This window comes from Giraffa tippelskirchi, chromosome X (genome assembly GCF_054371585.1).
Source record: "Giraffa tippelskirchi isolate mGirTip1 chromosome X, T2T-mGirTip1v1.2.pri, whole genome shotgun sequence".
NCBI lineage: Eukaryota > Metazoa > Chordata > Mammalia > Artiodactyla > Giraffidae > Giraffa > Giraffa tippelskirchi.
This window is the reverse complement of record NC_137289.1, coordinates 114,231,588-114,256,484: the sequence shown is the minus strand read 5'-3', so window position 1 is coordinate 114,256,484 and position 24,897 is coordinate 114,231,588. Positions and strand designations below refer to the sequence as shown.

At 50.3% G+C, this 24,897-nt stretch overlaps 4 pseudogenes across 4 annotated transcripts; all 4 read right to left on the bottom strand.

The window, feature by feature from the left end:
- Positions 1-2,560: 2,560 nt before the first annotated feature.
- LOC145535320 (ferritin heavy chain pseudogene) lies at positions 2,561-3,446 on the bottom strand (annotated as a pseudogene). The gene has a single exon (XR_014075368.1). The product of XR_014075368.1 is annotated as a ferritin heavy chain pseudogene (transcript).
- A 6,180-nt stretch (positions 3,447-9,626) lies between these two features.
- LOC145535324 (ferritin heavy chain pseudogene) lies at positions 9,627-10,512 on the bottom strand (annotated as a pseudogene). The gene has a single exon (XR_014075371.1). The product of XR_014075371.1 is annotated as a ferritin heavy chain pseudogene (transcript).
- A 6,179-nt stretch (positions 10,513-16,691) lies between these two features.
- On the bottom strand, positions 16,692-17,577 carry LOC145535317 (ferritin heavy chain pseudogene; annotated as a pseudogene). Its single transcript, XR_014075365.1, has one exon. The product of XR_014075365.1 is annotated as a ferritin heavy chain pseudogene (transcript).
- Positions 17,578-23,756: 6,179 nt separating this feature from the next.
- On the bottom strand, positions 23,757-24,642 carry LOC145535326 (ferritin heavy chain pseudogene; annotated as a pseudogene). The gene has a single exon (XR_014075374.1). The product of XR_014075374.1 is annotated as a ferritin heavy chain pseudogene (transcript).
- Positions 24,643-24,897: the final 255 nt, after the last annotated feature.

Below are 24,897 nucleotides of genomic sequence, written 5' to 3'. Positions count from 1 at the left end.
CATATGTAGGATCTGAGACATTGGCAGAGAGAGGAAAATGAAAGTGTTAGTCGCTCAGTCGTGTCCGACCCTTTGCGACCCCATGGACCGTAGCCCACTAGGCTACTCTGTTCATGGAATTTTCCAGGCAAGAACACTGGAGTGGGTGGACATTCCCTTCTGCCAGGGATCTCCCCGACCCAGGGATTAAACCCGGGTCTCCTGCATTGCAGGCAGATTCTTTACCGTCTGAGCCACCAGGGAATGCCCGTCAGAGAGGAGAGATCCTCAATGTGAGCAGAGAAAGAAACAGAGCGAAAAGACCCCGGTTGTCGAAGAGCAATGGAACGAGCACATCTTCTGGAAGTTTAACTGAAGAGACTTAATCCTCATTTAAAAAAAATATTCCAGTGCAGTCATGGCGAAATGGGAAAGTTAATTCCTTTGTAGCCAAGCTTGTTTCTTTATTTGTTAATATTCAACGTAGGTAGTCTGCGAAACCCTAGACTGTAGCCCGCCGGAGTCCTCTGTCCATGGAACTCTCCAGACAAGAACACTGGAGTGGGTTGCCATTCCCGTCTCCAGGGAATCTTCCCAACCCAGGGATCGAACCCAGCTCTTCCACACTGCGGGCAGATTCTATACCGTCTGAGCTACAGGGAGGAGCCCTGTACAAATATTCAAATATTACAAATATTTGAATATTATTTGTAAATATTCAGAGCAGTTTGCAAACCTTAGGGAGACTCAGATTGACCGTGTGTCCATCTGAGGACCATGTCTTAGACAAGCAAGATCGGTAAAATTTTACCTTTTGCCTTGTTCACAACACCTAGGCACAGAAGAAACATATTTTGAATGTTTTTCTTAGGCAAAGGCCATATTAGGGTTTACGGGTGTCGCGATTTCATTTGGTCAACTACAGTTGACCGAGAGGCCGAAGTTTTAAAGGGGAAGAGGAAAAAAAGTAAGATTTTCTTTTTTTGGCCGTGCTGGGTCTTTGTTGCTGCACGTGGCCTTAGTTCTCCTGAGACATAAGGGATCATAATTCCCGGATCAGAGATCAAACCCATATCCCCTGTGTTGGAAGGCAGCTTCCTAACCAGTGGACCACCCTATCATTTTCTTGAAACGTCTTTTTTTAAACTGGAAAATTTCTTTCTACATAGTCACAAAAAATAAAAGAGTTCAGTCTTCTCCCCATTTTGAACGCAGAAACCAGGAGGCCACACTGAGGTCACGAACAGGCTGATTTGAGGCCAGGGGGTGTGGGCACAGGTGGGCGCAGTCTGTAGTGAGCTTAATGGTCAAGGTGAGGTCAGCACCCCTCTGGCTGTTTCTACATGTTAGTTACCCTGGGCTTGGGCTCTACCATACTCCTAGTCCACTCTCCAGTGAGGTTTTCCACTCCCATGACCACAGCACAATCTATATAGGCTGATGTCTCCCATAGGTCTGTTTCTCAAGCTGATATCCACTCTGAACTCAAGATTCATTTTTCTGGCTACCTGCATGACAGTTCCACTTGGATATCTAGTATGCATCTCAGATTTGACATGACATGCCTTCTCCAACCTTCCATCAAAGCTGTGCCCCTGGCAAAAGGCCCCATATTGATCAAATGGAACCACCATCAACCCAGGATAATTTATTTTCTCCATATCTCACTCATCCTCTCTGATCCATGAAGATACCTTGCTGATGTATCTAAATCCATCTGCAGTGTGTCTACATCTCTTCATTTCTTCATCCTCCACTCCACTCCAACAACCATTGTCTTTCCCCTGTACCAGCTGTGACACCTACTAACTGGCCTCCCGGCTTCAAACCCCCCCCCCACCTACATTCCTCAGTGCAGCCAGTACCATTGATTTCATATTCAGGGGGATTCATTTTACTTTATATTCAATATCACAAATTGACCTTCATTCATGAGCTTATATTTTTCAACCTAGTAGGGTTATATACAATCGCCCTCAATACGATTGAGGTAAATTTTGAGTGGTACCAATGTTACATTATTGCAGGGTGGCACAGTTCAAGTAAAAAAATCACAGGTGGATGTTTTGAAAGGGCAGCATCCATGCTCAACAGTGGTGACCACAGGAAGTGTGTCTCTAGGAAAGCCAGCCCTGCTACACTAGATTGTCACTGCAATCCAGGGGGAGATTCTCAGAAAGGAACTCTGCTGTCAGCATCCAGGGCCCGCATCTTGCTACCCAGAAGTCCGCTTCAAAAAAATAGACCTCCTTTTTCAGTCCCTTCCCAATCCCATTCCCTTCACTATTTCTGGAGATCAACCCCAATCATGATTTTCAGGCCATATTTTTATAGCTCCTCTATTCACAGGCACCCACATTCACCAGGGCTTGGGCTCACCCACGGCCACCCCATATCCACATTGTTTATTAGGGGAAGGTACCTTTTGTCTTGTTCAGGGTCCCGTGGATCCCCTTCTTCCTTCCCTCTGTGGAGATCTGAGCTGCCTGTGGACAGGGCATTGGTAGCTGGAGAGCCTCCTGGATACCTGTTTTAAAACTTGAAAGGTTAAGGGTTTGCACGCATGCATCAACACGAGACCTTTATTTCCTTAGGAAACAATTACTTTATTGGAAGAACTGGCAACGCTGAAAGCAGGAAAACTTAAGTGAACTTTTTCTGCAAGGGCAATCCTGCGGTCTGCATGGCGGGCAGGGTGACCTTGGGCAGTCACCCAGGACTCGGGGGAAAAGGCCAGTCCAGGCTCAGTCCTTCTGGTCGCCGTCACCCAGGGTGAGCTTGTCAAAGAAGTACTCTGCCAGGGCACCTTCCGGGGACCCCATGTTGCTCAGGATGCTGACATAGTCCACCAGCTCCTTGATGAACCTGACCTGCTGGTCCAGGTAGCCGGTCCCCAGGAAGTGGCACAGGTGGGCGTCGCTGCTGTCGGTGGCCAGCTGGTGCAGGTCGAGCAGGCTCTGGTTGACGCACTTCTCCAGGTGCAGGACGTCCTGTATGGCCTGGAGGCCGCTCTCCCACTGTCGGGTCTTGGGCTTTGTGCAGTCGAGGAAGCAGATGCGGCCCCCACGCTGGTTCTGCAGGAACATCAGGCTCTCGGTTGTCTTGCCGTGCTCGTGGCAACGGAGCAGAAAGAAGTGGGAGAAATACTTCAAGACCCCCTCATCACGGTCGAGGTAGGAGGCCACGGCCAGGCACTGAAAGGAGGCGTGGAACTCCAGGGCGGCGTGGCTGTTGACCGCGGCCTCACACTCCGGGCGCACCCGCGAGGGCGGTGTGGGCAGCATGGCGGGCGACTGCATGGCCGAGATAATGGCGGCTTGGATGATACGTGTGTGGGGCTGGCATCGGCGGGGGCGCGGGCGCCGGCGCCGACACCCGCAGCCTCCTCGGAACCTCCCCATGGTGGACGATACGGGCGACCGGAGGTCCGGGGCAGACGGCAGCTGGCTGGGTGCGGGCTCTGGAATGACCGGGTAGTGGCGTCTGGTGGGCGGGGTCAGTGCCTGGGCTTGAGATTGGTTAAGGAAGAGGTCAGGTGGGTGGGCAGGGCGAGACCACTGTCTATGAAAGCCAGGGTGAGGCACAGCCGCTTTGAGCTGAGGACTTCGCACCTACTAAGTTTTTAGTTTTGCCCTAATGCTTTTATTCCAAGGACTTTGTCTTATTCTCTAATTTGTTCCCTTTTATAGCACCCTGTTGCCATTTTATAAACCCACTGTCGTCTTCACAATTCTGATAATATGAATTTGGGTATTTTGGTAATGTTCTCTTCTGCTTCCTGCAGCATATTTGTTTTTTTCTCCAGAAACAGTTACGTTCATTCATCATGATCTCCTTCACCTCCGTCAAATATCTGGTAAACAATTGTCCATTCATATTTGGGAGTTAAGCACCCAGGTTCGATCCCTGCGTCTGGAAGTTCCTCTGAAGAAGGGAGTGGCTATCTACTCCAGTCTTCTGGCCTGGAGAATCCCACGGACAGAGGACCCCGGAGGGCTACAGTCAGTGTTGTCGCACAGAGTCCGACACGACCGAACGACTAACACTTCCACGTTTTTCATTGTGATTTCACCGCCCCCCTCCCCTGCCTTGTGGTTCTTACTGTGATTGTAAGCGGTGCCTCAGTAACAACTCTTAGGGAACTTTGAAAAGAAAACACGGCTTATTACTTACTCACAGGTCCTGGAGGATGCCCGGCATGCATCGGGCTGCACAGCCAGGTCTTGGGTAGAGCATGAGTATAGGTGCAGCCTGGGTCGCTTTTATTGGGGTCTAGGATGGGATGCCTGGCGTGTCACAGATTTAGTCTTTCTTGGTGAACTTAAAACATGAGCGTGCCTTAAAGCGTCAGAAGGGGAAAACAAGTGGTCAGATGGTCAGTTATCCTAGTCAACCGGTGGTCTCTAAAACAAAGGAAACTTCTGGGATGGAGAAGCCTGGCTTTGGTCTAGTGTGTTAGCTGGCACGATGTTTATTTAAGACAGCTGTCTGTGACGTGGATGCCTAAGCCGTCCACAGCTTAAGATCAGGCACTTACGTTACGATAAAAAAAAAAAAAATTAAAAAACCAACTCAGGGGACTTCCTGGTAGTCCAGTGGCTACACCTCCAAGCTCCCAGTGCAGGGGGCCTGGGTTCAATCTCTGGTTGGGGAACTAGATCCCACACACTGCAGCTAAGACCCAGTGCAGGCAAACAAAACAAAACAACTATGGTGCTTAGAGTACAGTCCAGCCTGTGATGCTGAGACAGCAGAGTTAGGAGATGAGGATATGAACGGCCTTCAGGATTTGCAGGCAGGAGAGCTGTCTGTTTTTGGGTGCACCTTCTGGCCTGAGAACTGAGTGACAGTCGGACGGGCCTCTTGGTCCAGGGTTGGCTCAGCCAGCAAGCACCCAGCAAGTTCCGCCAGATAACATCGTAGCGGCTCGTCCTCTGGTGCCATCAGGCGGTGCACTTGGTCCATTGTTTCTGGAACGTCTCAGTCCCCATTGCAGTGTTCCACCGTGTGAACTCGGGAGCAAGCCATCTGGGTGAGCAGCTACATCTCCAACACGGTACCATGGCCCTGGGGTGTCATGTCCCGGGGATGAGGCATAGGCGTCTCCGGTGGTGAACTCCTGGCCTAGGACGGTGTCGCCTGGGATGGTATCGTCTCCAGCGATGAGTCTGTCTCAGTCACGAGTGACGTCCTCTGGAGTGGAGGCCACCCAGGTGTGGGAACCCATGTGGATATACGGTATGGGTCATTGGCTGGGCATAGGCTAGCCTGACATAGAGGGCTGCAGGGCATCGCTGATGCCTGCTGCTTGTGGAACAAATTGTTGAGAGCTCTCTGGGGTCGTCAAGGGCATCTTTAGCAGTACAGTGAGTGGCTTTCCTTTGCTTCCCAGGTGAGCTCATCCAAAGCACGTGAATATTCTGGGCACATTTATATCCCAGGCTACAGGCGATCTATGGATGCTACTTAGGCACAACCATGAGGGCAGTCCCTGCATAGATCCTGGGAGCACATTGCCCATATCCAGATGGTTTTATGTAGGAGCAATCACTGGGCCAGTTGGCTGGTAGCACTATTTGATGTTGATACTGGAGGGCAAGTATCGTTGGGATGTTGCTTCCAGAGAGCCCATTGCCTTTAAAGGGCTTCCCTGGTGATTCAGAGGGTAAAGAACCCGCCTGCAATGTGGGAGACATACGTTTGATCCCTGGGTCGGGAGGATTCGCTGGAGAAGGGAATGGCCGCCCAATCCGGTATTCTTGTCTGGAGAATCCCGTGGACAGAGGAGCCTGGTGGGCTACGGTCCTTAAGGTCGCAAAAGAGTCAGACACGACTGAGTGACTAACAGTACACTACTAAGTTTGGATTACTTGGCATTTAATACATTTGGTCGTCAGAGGCTTTATACTTCACGTGCCTCTTTAAAGGCTATTGCTTTTTCATTTTCGATACCTGGCACCGGGTTGGAGTTCTCCTGCTACTGCGTCAGGGGCCTTGGCTCTTCATGGCCTCCCCTTCAACTCAAGCATCCACTCTGACCTTCTGTAGTATTTCTTCAGGGACTTCTGGTTGAAGTTTGACTCTCCATTGTCATAGCACAGCTTGGAGGGTGCGGGCGTGACCTAGGAGTACTTGAGCATCTACTTTTTCTGGTGAGAAAGTCACCTGGGCATTTAACTTTGTTAGATCTTCCCCCGGTAAGGGAATAGGGCATTCAGGCCGATTCAGAAAGCTGTGCCCTACATATGCTCCCTGCCCCCATCTGAGATAGAAAATGGAGAGTGTACATGTATGAATGCGCTGGGTTGACCTTGGTCATCTAGCGCTTTGGGAACTTGTTTCATTTGATACTGCCCTGCCTGAGGGCAATTTAAAAGATGCTAATTTTAAATATGTTTAAATTTAAATTAAACATTTACCGTATAATAAACCATCTACTCTTTTAAGCAATAGTTTTTTGATCCCTGTTTTACATATGAGAAACCAGAGGCACAGAGGTCATTAACATTCCCCAACGCCCTCAACTTAGTAAGTGGCTAGAATGGGATTTGAACCCAGGCCATCTGTGTGGAAGAATCCACGACACCAAACTTTTTCTCCAAAACAGGAGAGTAAGAGGGATCTTCGGGCTTCCCCGGTGGCTCAGGGGTAAAGAATCCGCCTGCCGAAGCAGGAAACCTGGGTTTGATCCCTGATCCTGGAAGATCCCACATTTCACAGAGCACCTCAGCCTGCACGTTACAACTACTGAACCCGTGCTCTAGAGCCGGGGAACCGCAGCTGCTGAGCCCACGTGCCCCATCTCCTGAAGTCCAAGCGCCTCGAGTCCATGGTGTGCAATAGGCGAAGCCACCACAATAAGAAACCCACATCCCGCAACGAGAGCAAAGCCTGTGCAGTAACGAAGCCCTCCAGGGACAGTGGAGCCTGGCGGGCCACCGTCTATGGGGTCGCACAGAGTCGGACACGACTGAGGTGACTTAGCAGCAGCAGCAGCACAACCCAAAAGTCAATTTCTAGTTATGAAGATGAACAGCTACTCACCTGGTGCTTGCTTCTTCTATCTAGAGGAGAACAGTTAATTGACATATGTAGGATCTGAGACATTGGCAGAGAGAGGAAAATGAAAGTGTTAGTCGCTCAGTCGTGTCCGACCCTTTGCGACCCCATGGACCGTAGCCCACTAGGCTACTCTGTTCATGGAATTTTCCAGGCAAGAACACTGGAGTGGGTGGACATTCCCTTCTGCCAGGGATCTCCCCGACCCAGATATTAAACCCGGGTCTCCTGCATTGCAGGCAGATTCTTTACCGTCTGAGCCACCAGGGAATGCCCGTCAGAGAGGAGAGATCCTCAATGTGAGCAGAGAAAGAAACAGAGCGAAAAGACCCCGGTTGTCAAAGAGCAATGGAACGAGCACATCTTCTGGAAGTTTAACTGAAGAGACTTAATCCTCATTTAAAAAAAATATTCCAGTGCAGTCATGGCGAAATGGGAAAGTTAATTCCTTTGTAGCCAAGCTTGTTTCTTTATTTGTTAATATTCAACGTAGGTAGTCTGCGAAACCCTAGACTGTAGCCCGCCGGAGTCCTCTGTCCATGGAACTCTCCAGACAAGAACACTGGAGTGGGTTGCCATTCCCGTCTCCAGGGAATCTTCCCAACCCAGGGATCGAACCCAGCTCTTCCACACTGCGGGCAGATTCTATACCGTCTGAGCTACAGGGAGGAGCCCTGTACAAATATTCAAATATTACAAATATTTGAATATTATTTGTAAATATTCAGAGCAGTTTGCAAACCTTAGGGAGACTCAGATTGACCGTGTGTCCATCTGAGGACCATGTCTTAGACAAGCAAGATCGGTAAAATTTTACCTTTTGCCTTGTTCACAACACCTAGGCACAGAAGAAACATATTTTGAGTGTTTTTCTTAGGCAAAGGCCATATTAGGGTTTACGGGTGTCGCGATTTCATTTGGTCAACTACAGTTGACCGAGAGGCCGAAGTTTTAAAGGGGAAGAGGAAAAAAAGTAAGATTTTCTTTTTTTGGCCGTGCTGGGTCTTTGTTGCTGCACGTGGCCTTAGTTCTCCTGAGACATAAGGGATCATAATTCCCGGATCAGAGATCAAACCCATATCCCCTGTGTTGGAAGGCAGCTTCCTAACCAGTGGACCACCCTATCATTTTCTTGAAACGTCTTTTTTTAAACTGGAAAATTTCTTTCTACATAGTCACAAAAAATAAAAGAGTTCAGTCTTCTCCCCATTTTGAACGCAGAAACCAGGAGGCCACACTGAGGTCACGAACAGGCTGATTTGAGGCCAGGGGGTGTGGGCACAGGTGGGCGCAGTCTGTAGTGAGCTTAATGGTCAAGGTGAGGTCAGCACCCCTCTGGCTGTTTCTACATGTTAGTTACCCTGGGCTTGGGCTCTACCATACTCCTAGTCCACTCTCCAGTGAGGTTTTCCACTCCCATGACCACAGCACAATCTATATAGGCTGATGTCTCCCATAGGTCTGTTTCTCAAGCTGATATCCACTCTGAACTCAAGATTCATTTTTCTGGCTACCTGCATGACAGTTCCACTTGGATATCTAGTATGCATCTCAGATTTGACATGACATGCCTTCTCCAACCTTCCATCAAAGCTGTGCCCCTGGCAAAAGGCCCCATATTGATCAAATGGAACCACCATCAACCCAGGATAATTTATTTTCTCCATATCTCACTCATCCTCTCTGATCCATGAAGATACCTTGCTGATGTATCTAAATCCATCTGCAGTGTGTCTACATCTCTTCATTTCTTCATCCTCCACTCCACTCCAACAACCATTGTCTTTCCCCTGTACCAGCTGTGACACCTACTAACTGGCCTCCCGGCTTCAAACCCCCCCCCCCACCTACATTCCTCAGTGCAGCCAGTACCATTGATTTCATATTCAGGGGGATTCATTTTACTTTATATTCAATATCACAAATTGACCTTCATTCATGAGCTTATATTTTTCAACCTAGTAGGGTTATATACAATCGCCCTCAATACGATTGAGGTAAATTTTGAGTGGTACCAATGTTACATTATTGCAGGGTGGCACAGTTCAAGTAAAAAAATCACAGGTGGATGTTTTGAAAGGGCAGCATCCATGCTCAACAGTGGTGACCACAGGAAGTGTGTCTCTAGGAAAGCCAGCCCTGCTACACTAGATTGTCACTGCAATCCAGGGGGAGATTCTCAGAAAGGAACTCTGCTGTCAGCATCCAGGGCCCGCATCTTGCTACCCAGAAGTCCGCTTCAAAAAAATAGACCTCCTTTTTCAGTCCCTTCCCAATCCCATTCCCTTCACTATTTCTGGAGATCAACCCCAATCATGATTTTCAGGCCATATTTTTATAGCTCCTCTATTCACAGGCACCCACATTCACCAGGGCTTGGGCTCACCCACGGCCACCCCATATCCACATTGTTTATTAGGGGAAGGTACCTTTTGTCTTGTTCAGGGTCCCGTGGATCCCCTTCTTCCTTCCCTCTGTGGAGATCTGAGCTGCCTGTGGACAGGGCATTGGTAGCTGGAGAGCCTCCTGGATACCTGTTTTAAAACTTGAAAGGTTAAGGGTTTGCACGCATGCATCAACACGAGACCTTTATTTCCTTAGGAAACAATTACTTTATTGGAAGAACTGGCAACGCTGAAAGCAGGAAAACTTAAGTGAACTTTTTCTGCAAGGGCAATCCTGCGGTCTGCATGGCGGGCAGGGTGACCTTGGGCAGTCACCCAGGACTCGGGGGAAAAGGCCAGTCCAGGCTCAGTCCTTCTGGTCGCCGTCACCCAGGGTGAGCTTGTCAAAGAAGTACTCTGCCAGGGCACCTTCCGGGGACCCCATGTTGCTCAGGATGCTGACATAGTCCACCAGCTCCTTGATGAACCTGACCTGCTGGTCCAGGTAGCCGGTCCCCAGGAAGTGGCACAGGTGGGCGTCGCTGCTGTCGGTGGCCAGCTGGTGCAGGTCGAGCAGGCTCTGGTTGACGCACTTCTCCAGGTGCAGGACGTCCTGTATGGCCTGGAGGCCGCTCTCCCACTGTCGGGTCTTGGGCTTTGTGCAGTCGAGGAAGCAGATGCGGCCCCCACGCTGGTTCTGCAGGAACATCAGGCTCTCGGTTGTCTTGCCGTGCTCGTGGCAACGGAGCAGAAAGAAGTGGGAGAAATACTTCAAGACCCCCTCATCACGGTCGAGGTAGGAGGCCACGGCCAGGCACTGAAAGGAGGCGTGGAACTCCAGGGCGGCGTGGCTGTTGACCGCGGCCTCACACTCCGGGCGCACCCGCGAGGGCGGTGTGGGCAGCATGGCGGGCGACTGCATGGCCGAGATAATGGCGGCTTGGATGATACGTGTGTGGGGCTGGCATCGGCGGGGGCGCGGGCGCCGGCGCCGACACCCGCAGCCTCCTCGGAACCTCCCCATGGTGGACGATACGGGCGACCGGAGGTCCGGGGCAGACGGCAGCTGGCTGGGTGCGGGCTCTGGAATGACCGGGTAGTGGCGTCTGGTGGGCGGGGTCAGTGCCTGGGCTTGAGATTGGTTAAGGAAGAGGTCAGGTGGGTGGGCAGGGCGAGACCACTGTCTATGAAAGCCAGGGTGAGGCACAGCCGCTTTGAGCTGAGGACTTCGCACCTACTAAGTTTTTAGTTTTGCCCTAATGCTTTTATTCCAAGGACTTTGTCTTATTCTCTAATTTGTTCCCTTTTATAGCACCCTGTTGCCATTTTATAAACCCACTGTCGTCTTCACAATTCTGATAATATGAATTTGGGTATTTTGGTAATGTTCTCTTCTGCTTCCTGCAGCATATTTGTTTTTTTCTCCAGAAACAGTTACGTTCATTCATCATGATCTCCTTCACCTCCGTCAAATATCTGGTAAACAATTGTCCATTCATATTTGGGAGTTAAGCACCCAGGTTCGATCCCTGCGTCTGGAAGTTCCTCTGAAGAAGGGAGTGGCTATCTACTCCAGTCTTCTGGCCTGGAGAATCCCACGGACAGAGGACCCCGGAGGGCTACAGTCAGTGTTGTCGCACAGAGTCCGACACGACCGAACGACTAACACTTCCACGTTTTTCATTGTGATTTCACCGCCCCCCTCCCCTGCCTTGTGGTTCTTACTGTGATTGTAAGCGGTGCCTCAGTAACAACTCTTAGGGAACTTTGAAAAGAAAACACGGCTTATTACTTACTCACAGGTCCTGGAGGATGCCCGGCATGCATCGGGCTGCACAGCCAGGTCTTGGGTAGAGCGTGAGTATAGGTGCAGCCTGGGTCGCTTTTATTGGGGTCTAGGATGGGATGCCTGGCGTGTCACAGATTTAGTCTTTCTTGGTGAACTTAAAACATGAGCGTGCCTTAAAGCGTCAGAAGGGGAAAACAAGTGGTCAGATGGTCAGTTATCCTAGTCAACCGGTGGTCTCTAAAACAAAGGAAACTTCTGGGATGGAGAAGCCTGGCTTTGGTCTAGTGTGTTAGCTGGCACGATGTTTATTTAAGACAGCTGTCTGTGACGTGGATGCCTAAGCCGTCCACAGCTTAAGATCAGGCACTTATGTTACGATAAAAAAAAAAAAAATTAAAAAACCAACTCAGGGGACTTCCTGGTAGTCCAGTGGCTACACCTCCAAGCTCCCAGTGCAGGGGGCCTGGGTTCAATCCCTGGTTGGGGAACTAGATCCCACACACTGCAGCTAAGACCCAGTGCAGGCAAACAAAACAAAACAACTATGGTGCTTAGAGTACAGTCCAGCCTGTGATGCTGAGACAGCAGAGTTAGGAGATGAGGATATGAACGGCCTTCAGGATTTGCAGGCAGGAGAGCTGTCTGTTTTTGGGTGCACCTTCTGGCCTGAGAACTGAGTGACAGTCGGACGGGCCTCTTGGTCCAGGGTTGGCTCAGCCAGCAAGCACCCAGCAAGTTCCGCCAGATAACATCGTAGCGGCTCGTCCTCTGGTGCCATCAGGCGGTGCACTTGGTCCATTGTTTCTGGAACGTCTCAGTCCCCATTGCAGTGTTCCACCGTGTGAACTGGGGAGCAAGCCATCTGGGTGAGCAGCTACATCTCCAACACGGTACCATGGCCCTGGGGTGTCATGTCCCGGGGATGAGGCATAGGCGTCTCCGGTGGTGAACTCCTGGCCTAGGACGGTGTCGCCTGGGATGGTATCGTCTCCAGCGATGAGTCTGTCTCAGTCACGAGTGACGTCCTCTGGAGTGGAGGCCACCCAGGTGTGGGAACCCATGTGGATATACAGTATGGGTCATTGGCTGGGCATAGGCTAGCCTGACATAGAGGGCTGCAGGGCATCGCTGATGCCTGCTGCTTGTGGAACAAATTGTTGAGAGCTCTCTGGGGTCGTCAAGGGCATCTTTAGCAGTACAGTGAGTGGCTTTCCTTTGCTTCCCAGGTGAGCTCATCCAAAGCACGTGAATATTCTGGGCACATGTATATCCCAGGCTACAGGCGATCTATGGATGCTACTTAGGCACAACCATGAGGGCAGTCCCTGCATAGATCCTGGGAGCACATTGCCCATATCCAGATGGTTTTATGTAGGAGCAATCACTGGGCCAGTTGGCTGGTAGCACTATTTGATGTTGATACTGGAGGGCAAGTATCGTTGGGATGTTGCTTCCAGAGAGCCCATTGCCTTTAAAGGGCTTCCCTGGTGATTCAGAGGGTAAAGAACCCGCCTGCAATGTGGGAGACATACGTTTGATCCCTGGGTCGGGAGGATTCGCTGGAGAAGGGAATGGCCGCCCAATCCGGTATTCTTGTCTGGAGAATCCCGTGGACAGAGGAGCCTGGTGGGCTACGGTCCTTAAGGTCGCAAAAGAGTCAGACACGACTGAGTGACTAACAGTACACTACTAAGTTTGGATTACTTGGCATTTAATACATTTGGTCGTCAGAGGCTTTATACTTCACGTGCCTCTTTAAAGGCTATTGCTTTTTCATTTTCGATACCTGGCACCGGGTTGGAGTTCTCCTGCTACTGCGTCAGGGGCCTTGGCTCTTCATGGCCTCCCCTTCAACTCAAGCATCCACTCTGACCTTCTGTAGTATTTCTTCAGGGACTTCTGGTTGAAGTTTGACTCTCCATTGTCATAGCACAGCTTGGAGGGTGCGGGCGTGACCTAGGAGTACTTGAGCATCTACTTTTTCTGGTGAGAAAGTCACCTGGGCATTTAACTTTGTTAGATCTTCCCCCGGTAAGGGAATAGGGCATTCAGGCCGATTCAGAAAGCTGTGCCCTACATATGCTCCCTGCCCCCATCTGAGATAGAAAATGGAGAGTGTACATGTATGAATGCGCTGGGTTGACCTTGGTCATCTAGCGCTTTGGGAACTTGTTTCATTTGATACTGCCCTGCCTGAGGGCAATTTAAAAGATGCTAATTTTAAATATGTTTAAATTTAAATTAAACATTTACCGTATAATAAACCATCTACTCTTTTAAGCAATAGTTTTTTGATCCCTGTTTTACATATGAGAAACCAGAGGCACAGAGGTCATTAACATTCCCCAACGCCCTCAACTTAGTAAGTGGCTAGAATGGGATTTGAACCCAGGCCATCTGTGTGGAAGAATCCACGACACCAAACTTTTTCTCCAAAACAGGAGAGTAAGAGGGATCTTCGGGCTTCCCCGGTGGCTCAGGGGTAAAGAATCCGCCTGCCGAAGCAGGAAACCTGGGTTTGATCCCTGATCCTGGAAGATCCCACATTTCACAGAGCACCTCAGCCTGCACGTTACAACTACTGAACCCGTGCTCTAGAGCCGGGGAACCGCAGCTGCTGAGCCCACGTGCCCCATCTCCTGAAGTCCAAGCGCCTCGAGTCCATGGTGTGCAATAGGCGAAGCCACCACAATAAGAAACCCACATCCCGCAACGAGAGCAAAGCCTGTGCAGTAACGAAGCCCTCCAGGGACAGTGGAGCCTGGCGGGCCACCGTCTATGGGGTCGCACAGAGTCGGACACGACTGAGGTGACTTAGCAGCAGCAGCAGCACAACCCAAAAGTCAATTTCTAGTTATGAAGATGAACAGCTACTCACCTGGTGCTTGCTTCTTCTATCTAGAGGAGAACAGTTAATTGACATATGTAGGATCTGAGACATTGGCAGAGAGAGGAAAATGAAAGTGTTAGTCGCTCAGTCGTGTCCGACCCTTTGCGACCCCATGGACCGTAGCCCACTAGGCTACTCTGTTCATGGAATTTTCCAGGCAAGAACACTGGAGTGGGTGGACATTCCCTTCTGCCAGGGATCTCCCCGACCCAGGGATTAAACCCGGGTCTCCTGCATTGCAGGCAGATTCTTTACCGTCTGAGCCACCAGGGAATGCCCGTCAGAGAGGAGAGATCCTCAATGTGAGCAGAGAAAGAAACAGAGCGAAAAGACCCCGGTTGTCGAAGAGCAATGGAACGAGCACATCTTCTGGAAGTTTAACTGAAGAGACTTAATCCTCATTTAAAAAAAATATTCCAGTGCAGTCATGGCGAAATGGGAAAGTTAATTCCTTTGTAGCCAAGCTTGTTTCTTTATTTGTTAATATTCAACGTAGGTAGTCTGCGAAACCCTAGACTGTAGCCCGCCGGAGTCCTCTGTCCATGGAACTCTCCAGACAAGAACACTGGAGTGGGTTGCCATTCCCGTCTCCAGGGAATCTTCCCAACCCAGGGATCGAACCCAGCTCTTCCACACTGCGGGCAGATTCTATACCGTCTGAGCTACAGGGAGGAGCCCTGTACAAATATTCAAATATTACAAATATTTGAATATTATTTGTAAATATTCAGAGCAGTTTGCAAACCTTAGGGAGACTCAGATTGACCGTGTGTCCATCTGAGGACCATGTCTTAGACAAGCAAGATCGGTAAAATTTTACCTTTTGCCTTGTTCACAACACCTAGGCACAGAAGAAACATATTTTGAATGTTTTTCTTAGGCAAAGGCCATATTAGGGTTTACGGGTGTCGCGATTTCATTTGGTCAACTACAGTTGACCGAGAGGCCGAAGTTTTAAAGGGGAAGAGGAAAAAAAGTAAGATTTTCTTTTTTTGGCCGTGCTGGGTCTTTGTTGCTGCACGTGGCCTTAGTTCTCCTGAGACATAAGGGATCATAATTCCCGGATCAGAGATCAAACCCATATCCCCTGTGTTGGAAGGCAGCTTCCTAACCAGTGGACCACCCTATCATTTTCTTGAAACGTCTTTTTTTAAACTGGAAAATTTCTTTCTACATAGTCACAAAAAATAAAAGAGTTCAGTCTTCTCCCCATTTTGAACGCAGAAACCAGGAGGCCACACTGAGGTCACGAACAGGCTGATTTGAGGCCAGGGGGTGTGGGCACAGGTGGGCGCAGTCTGTAGTGAGCTTAATGGTCAAGGTGAGGTCAGCACCCCTCTGGCTGTTTCTACATGTTAGTTACCCTGGGCTTGGGCTCTACCATACTCCTAGTCCACTCTCCAGTGAGGTTTTCCACTCCCATGACCACAGCACAATCTATATAGGCTGATGTCTCCCATAGGTCTGTTTCTCAAGCTGATATCCACTCTGAACTCAAGATTCATTTTTCTGGCTACCTGCATGACAGTTCCACTTGGATATCTAGTATGCATCTCAGATTTGACATGACATGCCTTCTCCAACCTTCCATCAAAGCTGTGCCCCTGGCAAAAGGCCCCATATTGATCAAATGGAACCACCATCAACCCAGGATAATTTATTTTCTCCATATCTCACTCATCCTCTCTGATCCATGAAGATACCTTGCTGATGTATCTAAATCCATCTGCAGTGTGTCTACATCTCTTCATTTCTTCATCCTCCACTCCACTCCAACAACCATTGTCTTTCCCCTGTACCAGCTGTGACACCTACTAACTGGCCTCCCGGCTTCAAACCCCCCCCCCACCTACATTCCTCAGTGCAGCCAGTACCATTGATTTCATATTCAGGGGGATTCATTTTACTTTATATTCAATATCACAAATTGACCTTCATTCATGAGCTTATATTTTTCAACCTAGTAGGGTTATATACAATCGCCCTCAATACGATTGAGGTAAATTTTGAGTGGTACCAATGTTACATTATTGCAGGGTGGCACAGTTCAAGTAAAAAAATCACAGGTGGATGTTTTGAAAGGGCAGCATCCATGCTCAACAGTGGTGACCACAGGAAGTGTGTCTCTAGGAAAGCCAGCCCTGCTACACTAGATTGTCACTGCAATCCAGGGGGAGATTCTCAGAAAGGAACTCTGCTGTCAGCATCCAGGGCCCGCATCTTGCTACCCAGAAGTCCGCTTCAAAAAAATAGACCTCCTTTTTCAGTCCCTTCCCAATCCCATTCCCTTCACTATTTCTGGAGATCAACCCCAATCATGATTTTCAGGCCATATTTTTATAGCTCCTCTATTCACAGGCACCCACATTCACCAGGGCTTGGGCTCACCCACGGCCACCCCATATCCACATTGTTTATTAGGGGAAGGTACCTTTTGTCTTGTTCAGGGTCCCGTGGATCCCCTTCTTCCTTCCCTCTGTGGAGATCTGAGCTGCCTGTGGACAGGGCATTGGTAGCTGGAGAGCCTCCTGGATACCTGTTTTAAAACTTGAAAGGTTAAGGGTTTGCACGCATGCATCAACACGAGACCTTTATTTCCTTAGGAAACAATTACTTTATTGGAAGAACTGGCAACGCTGAAAGCAGGAAAACTTAAGTGAACTTTTTCTGCAAGGGCAATCCTGCGGTCTGCATGGCGGGCAGGGTGACCTTGGGCAGTCACCCAGGACTCGGGGGAAAAGGCCAGTCCAGGCTCAGTCCTTCTGGTCGCCGTCACCCAGGGTGAGCTTGTCAAAGAAGTACTCTGCCAGGGCACCTTCCGGGGACCCCATGTTGCTCAGGATGCTGACATAGTCCACCAGCTCCTTGATGAACCTGACCTGCTGGTCCAGGTAGCCGGTCCCCAGGAAGTGGCACAGGTGGGCGTCGCTGCTGTCGGTGGCCAGCTGGTGCAGGTCGAGCAGGCTCTGGTTGACGCACTTCTCCAGGTGCAGGACGTCCTGTATGGCCTGGAGGCCGCTCTCCCACTGTCGGGTCTTGGGCTTTGTGCAGTCGAGGAAGCAGATGCGGCCCCCACGCTGGTTCTGCAGGAACATCAGGCTCTCGGTTGTCTTGCCGTGCTCGTGGCAACGGAGCAGAAAGAAGTGGGAGAAATACTTCAAGACCCCCTCATCACGGTCGAGGTAGGAGGCCACGGCCAGGCACTGAAAGGAGGCGTGGAACTCCAGGGCGGCGTGGCTGTTGACCGCGGCCTCACACTCCGGGCGCACCCGCGAGGGCGGTGTGGGCAGCATGGCGGGCGACTGCATGGCCGAGATAATGGCGGCTTGGATGATACGTGTGTGGGGCTGGCATCGGCGGGGGCGCGGGCGCCGGCGCCGACACCCGCAGCCTCCTCGGAACCTCCCCATGGTGGACGATACGGGCGACCGGAGGTCCGGGGCAGACGGCAGCTGGCTGGGTGCGGGCTCTGGAATGACCGGGTAGTGGCGTCTGGTGGGCGGGGTCAGTGCCTGGGCTTGAGATTGGTTAAGGAAGAGGTCAGGTGGGTGGGCAGGGCGAGACCACTGTCTATGAAAGCCAGGGTGAGGCACAGCCGCTTTGAGCTGAGGACTTCGCACCTACTAAGTTTTTAGTTTTGCCCTAATGCTTTTATTCCAAGGACTTTGTCTTATTCTCTAATTTGTTCCCTTTTATAGCACCCTGTTGCCATTTTATAAACCCACTGTCGTCTTCACAATTCTGATAATATGAATTTGGGTATTTTGGTAATGTTCTCTTCTGCTTCCTGCAGCATATTTGTTTTTTTCTCCAGAAACAGTTACGTTCATTCATCATGATCTCCTTCACCTCCGTCAAATATCTGGTAAACAATTGTCCATTCATATTTGGGAGTTAAGCACCCAGGTTCGATCCCTGCGTCTGGAAGTTCCTCTGAAGAAGGGAGTGGCTATCTACTCCAGTCTTCTGGCCTGGAGAATCCCACGGACAGAGGACCCCGGAGGGCTACAGTCAGTGTTGTCGCACAGAGTCCGACACGACCGAACGACTAACACTTCCACGTTTTTCATTGTGATTTCACCGCCCCCCTCCCCTGCCTTGTGGTTCTTACTGTGATTGTAAGCGGTGCCTCAGTAACAACTCTTAGGGAACTTTGAAAAGAAAACACGGCTTATTACTTACTCACAGGTCCTGGAGGATGCCCGGCATGCATCGGGCTGCACAGCCAGGTCTTGGGTAGAGCGTGAGTATAGGTGCAGCCTGGGTCGCTTTTATTGGGGTCTAGGATGGGATGCCTGGCGTGTCACAGATTTAGTCTTTCTTGGTGAACTTAAAACATGAGCGTGCCTTAAAGCGTCAGAAGGGGAAAACAAGTGGTCAGATGGTCAGTTATCCTAGTCAACTGGTGGTCTCTAAAACAAAGGAAACTTCTGGGATGGAGAAGCCTGGCTTTGGTCTAGTGTGTTAGCTGGCACGATGTTTATTTAAGACAGCTGTCTGTGACGTGGATGCCTAAGCCGTCCACAGCTTAAGATCAGGCACTTATGTTACGATAAAAAAAAAAAAAATTAAAAAACCAACTCAGGGGACTTCCTGGTAGTCCAGTGGCTACACCTCCAAGCTCCCAGTGCAGGGGGCCTGGGTTCAATCCCTGGTTGGGGAACTAGATCCCACACACTGCAGCTAAGACCCAGTGCAGGCAAACAAAACAAAACAACTATGGTGCTTAGAGTACAGTCCAGCCTGTGATGCTGAGACAGCAGAGTTAGGAGATGAGGATATGAACGGCCTTCAGGATTTGCAGGCAGGAGAGCTGTCTGTTTTTGGGTGCACCTTCTGGCCTGAGAACTGAGTGACAGTCGGACGGGCCTCTTGGTCCAGGGTTGGCTCAGCCAGCAAGCACCCAGCAAGTTCCGCCAGATAACATCGTAGCGGCTCGTCCTCTGGTGCCATCAGGCGGTGCACTTGGTCCATTGTTTCTGGAACGTCTCAGTCCCCATTGCAGTGTTCCACCGTGTGAACTGGGGAGCAAGCCATCTGGGTGAGCAGCTACATCTCCAACACGGTACCATGGCCCTGGGGTGTCATGTCCCGGGGATGAGGCATAGGCGTCTCCGGTGGTGAACTCCTGGCCTAGGACGGTGTCGCCTGGGATGGTATCGTCTCCAGCGATGAGTCTGTCTCAGTCACGAGTGACGTCCTCTGGAGTGGAGGCCACCCAGGTGTGGGAACCCATGTGGATATACAGTATGGGTCATTGGCTGGGCATAGGCTAGCCTGACATAGAGGGCTGCAGGGCATCGCTGATGCCTGCTGCTTGTGGAACAAATTGTTGAGAGCTCTCTGGGGTCGTCAAGGGCATCTTTAGCAGTACAGTGAGTGGCTTTCCTTTGCTTCCCAGGTGAGCTCATCCAAAGCACGTGAATATTCTGGGCACATGTATATCCCAGGCTACAGGCGATCTATGGATGCTACTTAGGCACAACCATGAGGGCAGTCCCTGCATAGATCCTGGGAGCACATTGCCCATATCCAGATGGTTTTATGTAGGAGCAATCACTGGGCCAGTTGGCTGGTAGCACTATTTGATGTTGATACTGGAGGGCAAGTATCGTTGGGATGTTGCTTCCAGAGAGCCCATTGCCTTTAAAGGGCTTCCCTGGTGATTCAGAGGGTAAAGAACCCGCCTGCAATGTGGGAGACATACGTTTGATCCCTGGGTCGGGAGGATTCGCTGGAGAAGGGAATGGCCGCCCAATCCGGTATTCTTGTCTGGAGAATCCCGTGGACAGAGGAGCCTGGTGGGCTACGGTCCTTAAGGTCGCAAAAGAGTCAGACACGACTGAGTGACTAACAGTACACTACTAAGTTTGGATTACTTGGCATTTAATACATTTGGTCGTCAGAGGCTTTATACTTCACGTGCCTCTTTAAAGGCTATTGCTTTTTCATTTTCGATACCTGGCACCGGGTTGGAGTTCTCCTGCTACTGCGTCAGGGGCCTTGGCTCTTCATGGCCTCCCCTTCAACTCAAGCATCCACTCTGACCTTCTGTAGTATTTCTTCAGGGACTTCTGGTTGAAGTTTGACTCTCCATTGTCATAGCACAGCTTGGAGGGTGCAGGCGTGACCTAGGAGTACTTGAGCATCTACTTTTTCTGGTGAGAAAGTCACCTGGGCATTTAACTTTGTTAGATCTTCCCCCGGTAAGGGAATAGGGCATTCAGGCCGATTCAGAAAGCTGTGCCCTACATATGCTCCCTGCCCCCATCTGAGATAGAAAATGGAGAGTGTACATGTATGAATGCGCTGGGTTGACCTTGGTCATCTAGCGCTTTGGGAACTTGTTTCATTTGATACTGCCCTGCCTGAGGGCAATTTAAAAGATGCTAATTTTAAATATGTTTAAATTTAAATTAAACATTTACCGTATAATAAACCATCTACTCTTTTAAGCAATAGTTTTTTGATCCCTGTTTTACATATGAGAAACCAGAGGCACAGAGGTCATTAACATTCCCCAACGCCCTCAACTTAGTAAGTGGCTAGAATGGGATTTGAACCCAGGCCATCTGTGTGGAAGAATCCACGACACCAAACTTTTTCTCCAAAACAGGAGAGTAAGAGGGATCTTCGGGCTTCCCCGGTGGCTCAGGGGTAAAGAATCCGCCTGCCGAAGCAGGAAACCTGGGTTTGATCCCTGATCCTGGAAGATCCCACATTTCACAGAGCACCTCAGCCTGCACGTTACAACTACTGAACCCGTGCTCTAGAGCCGGGGAACCGCAGCTGCTGAGCCCACGTGCCCCATCTCCTGAAGTCCAAGCGCCTCGAGTCCATGGTGTGCAATAGGCGAAGCCACCACAATAAGAAACCCACATCCCGCAACGAGAGCAAAGCCTGTGCAGTAACGAAGCCCTCCAGGGACAGTGGAGCCTGGCGGGCCACCGTCTATGGGGTCGCACAGAGTCGGACACGACTGAGGTGACTTAGCAGCAGCAGCAGCACAACCCAAAAGTCAATTTCTAGTTATGAAGATGAACAGCTACTCACCTGGTGCTTGCTTCTTCTATCTAGAGGAGAACAGTTAATTGACATATGTAGGATCTGAGACATTGGCAGAGAGAGGAAAATGAAAGTGTTAGTCGCTCAGTCGTGTCCGACCCTTTGCGACCCCATGGACCGTAGCCCACTAGGCTACTCTGTTCATGGAATTTTCCAGGCAAGAACACTGGAGTGGGTGGACATTCCCTTCTGCCAGGGATCTCCCCGACCCAGGGATTAAACCCGGGTCTCCTGCATTGCAGGCAGATTCTTTACCGTCTGAGCCACCAGGGAATGCCCGTCAGAGAGGAGAGATCCTCAATGTGAGCAGAGAAAGAAACAGAGCGAAAAGACCCCGGTTGTCGAAGAGCAATGGAACGAGCACATCTTCTGGAAGTTTAACTGAAGAGACTTAATCCTCATTTAAAAAAAATATTCCAGTGCAGTCATGGCGAAATGGGAAAGTTAATTCCTTTGTAGCCAAGCTTGTTTCTTTATTTGTTAATATTCAACGTAGGTAGTCTGCGAAACCCTAGACTGTAGCCCGCCGGAGTCCTCTGTCCATGGAACTCTCCAGACAAGAACACTGGAGTGGGTTGCCATTCCCGTCTCCAGGGAATCTTCCCAACCCAGGGATCGAACCCAGCTCTTCCACACTGCGGGCAGATTCTATACCGTCTGAGCTACAGGGAGGAGCCCTGTACAAATATTCAAATATTACAAATATTTGAATATTATTTGTAAATATTCAGAGCAGTTTGCAAACCTTAGGGAGACTCAGATTGACCGTGTGTCCATCTGAGGACCATGTCTTAGACAAGCAAGATCGGTAAAATTTTACCTTTTGCCTTGTTCACAACACCTAGGCACAGAAGAAACATATTTTGAATGTTTTTCTTAGGCAAAGGCCATATTAGGGTTTACGGGTGTCGCGATTTCATTTGGTCAACTACAGTTGACCGAGAGGCCGAAGTTTTAAAGGGGAAGAGGAAAAAAAGTAAGATTTTCTTTTTTTGGCCGTGCTGGGTCTTTGTTGCTGCACGTGGCCTTAGTTCTCCTGAGACATAAGGGATCATAATTCCCGGATCAGAGATCAAACCCATATCCCCTGTGTTGGAAGGCAGCTTCCTAACCAGTGGACCACCCTATCATTTTCTTGAAACGTCTTTTTTTAAACTGGAAAATTTCTTTCTACATAGTCACAAAAAATAAAAGAGTTCAGTCTTCTCCCCATTTTGAACGCAGAAACCAGGAGGCCACACTGAGGTCACGAACAGGCTGATTTGAGGCCAGGGGGTGTGGGCACAGGTGGGCGCAGTCTGTAGTGAGCTTAATGGTCAAGGTGAGGTCAGCACCCCTCTGGCTGTTTCTACATGTTAGTTACCCTGGGCTTGGGCTCTACCATACTCCTAGTCCACTCTCCAGTGAGGTTTTCCACTCCCATGACCACAGCACAATCTATATAGGCTGATGTCTCCCATAGGTCTGTTTCTCAAGCTGATATCCACTCTGAACTCAAGATTCATTTTTCTGGCTACCTGCATGACAGTTCCACTTGGATATCTAGTATGCATCTCAGATTTGACATGACATGCCTTCTCCAACCTTCCATCAAAGCTGTGCCCCTGGCAAAAGGCCCCATATTGATCAAATGGAACCACCATCAACCCAGGATAATTTATTTTCTCCATATCTCACTCATCCTCTCTGATCCATGAAGATACCTTGCTGATGTATCTAAATCCATCTGCAGTGTGTCTACATCTCTTCATTTCTTCATCCTCCACTCCACTCCAACAACCATTGTCTTTCCCCTGTACCAGCTGTGACACCTACTAACTGGCCTCCCGGCTTCAAACCCCCCCCCCACCTACATTCCTCAGTGCAGCCAGTACCATTGATTTCATATTCAGGGGGATTCATTTTACTTTATATTCAATATCACAAATTGACCTTCATTCATGAGCTTATATTTTTCAACCTAGTAGGGTTATATACAATCGCCCTCAATACGATTGAGGTAAATTTTGAGTGGTACCAATGTTACATTATTGCAGGGTGGCACAGTTCAAGTAAAAAAATCACAGGTGGATGTTTTGAAAGGGCAGCATCCATGCTCAACAGTGGTGACCACAGGAAGTGTGTCTCTAGGAAAGCCAGCCCTGCTACACTAGATTGTCACTGCAATCCAGGGGGAGATTCTCAGAAAGGAACTCTGCTGTCAGCATCCAGGGCCCGCATCTTGCTACCCAGAAGTCCGCTTCAAAAAAATAGACCTCCTTTTTCAGTCCCTTCCCAATCCCATTCCCTTCACTATTTCTGGAGATCAACCCCAATCATGATTTTCAGGCCATATTTTTATAGCTCCTCTATTCACAGGCACCCACATTCACCAGGGCTTGGGCTCACCCACGGCCACCCCATATCCACATTGTTTATTAGGGGAAGGTACCTTTTGTCTTGTTCAGGGTCCCGTGGATCCCCTTCTTCCTTCCCTCTGTGGAGATCTGAGCTGCCTGTGGACAGGGCATTGGTAGCTGGAGAGCCTCCTGGATACCTGTTTTAAAACTTGAAAGGTTAAGGGTTTGCACGCATGCATCAACACGAGACCTTTATTTCCTTAGGAAACAATTACTTTATTGGAAGAACTGGCAACGCTGAAAGCAGGAAAACTTAAGTGAACTTTTTCTGCAAGGGCAATCCTGCGGTCTGCATGGCGGGCAGGGTGACCTTGGGCAGTCACCCAGGACTCGGGGGAAAAGGCCAGTCCAGGCTCAGTCCTTCTGGTCGCCGTCACCCAGGGTGAGCTTGTCAAAGAAGTACTCTGCCAGGGCACCTTCCGGGGACCCCATGTTGCTCAGGATGCTGACATAGTCCACCAGCTCCTTGATGAACCTGACCTGCTGGTCCAGGTAGCCGGTCCCCAGGAAGTGGCACAGGTGGGCGTCGCTGCTGTCGGTGGCCAGCTGGTGCAGGTCGAGCAGGCTCTGGTTGACGCACTTCTCCAGGTGCAGGACGTCCTGTATGGCCTGGAGGCCGCTCTCCCACTGTCGGGTCTTGGGCTTTGTGCAGTCGAGGAAGCAGATGCGGCCCCCACGCTGGTTCTGCAGGAACATCAGGCTCTCGGTTGTCTTGCCGTGCTCGTGGCAACGGAGCAGAAAGAAGTGGGAGAAATACTTCAAGACCCCCTCATCACGGTCGAGGTAGGAGGCCACGGCCAGGCACTGAAAGGAGGCGTGGAACTCCAGGGCGGCGTGGCTGTTGACCGCGGCCTCACACTCCGGGCGCACCCGCGAGGGCGGTGTGGGCAGCATGGCGGGCGACTGCATGGCCGAGATAATGGCGGCTTGGATGATACGTGTGTGGGGCTGGCATCGGCGGGGGCGCGGGCGCCGGCGCCGACACCCGCAGCCTCCTCGGAACCTCCCCATGGTGGACGATACGGGCGACCGGAGGTCCGGGGCAGACGGCAGCTGGCTGGGTGCGGGCTCTGGAATGACCGGGTAGTGGCGTCTGGTGGGCGGGGTCAGTGCCTGGGCTTGAGATTGGTTAAGGAAGAGGTCAGGTGGGTGGGCAGGGCGAGACCACTGTCTATGAAAGCCAGGGTGAGGCACAGCCGCTTTGAGCTGAGGACTTCGCACCTACTAAGTTTTTAGTTTTGCCCTAATGCTTTTATTCCAAGGACTTTGTCTTATTCTCTAATTTGTTCCCTTTTATAGCACCCTGTTGCCATTTTATAAACCCACTGTCGT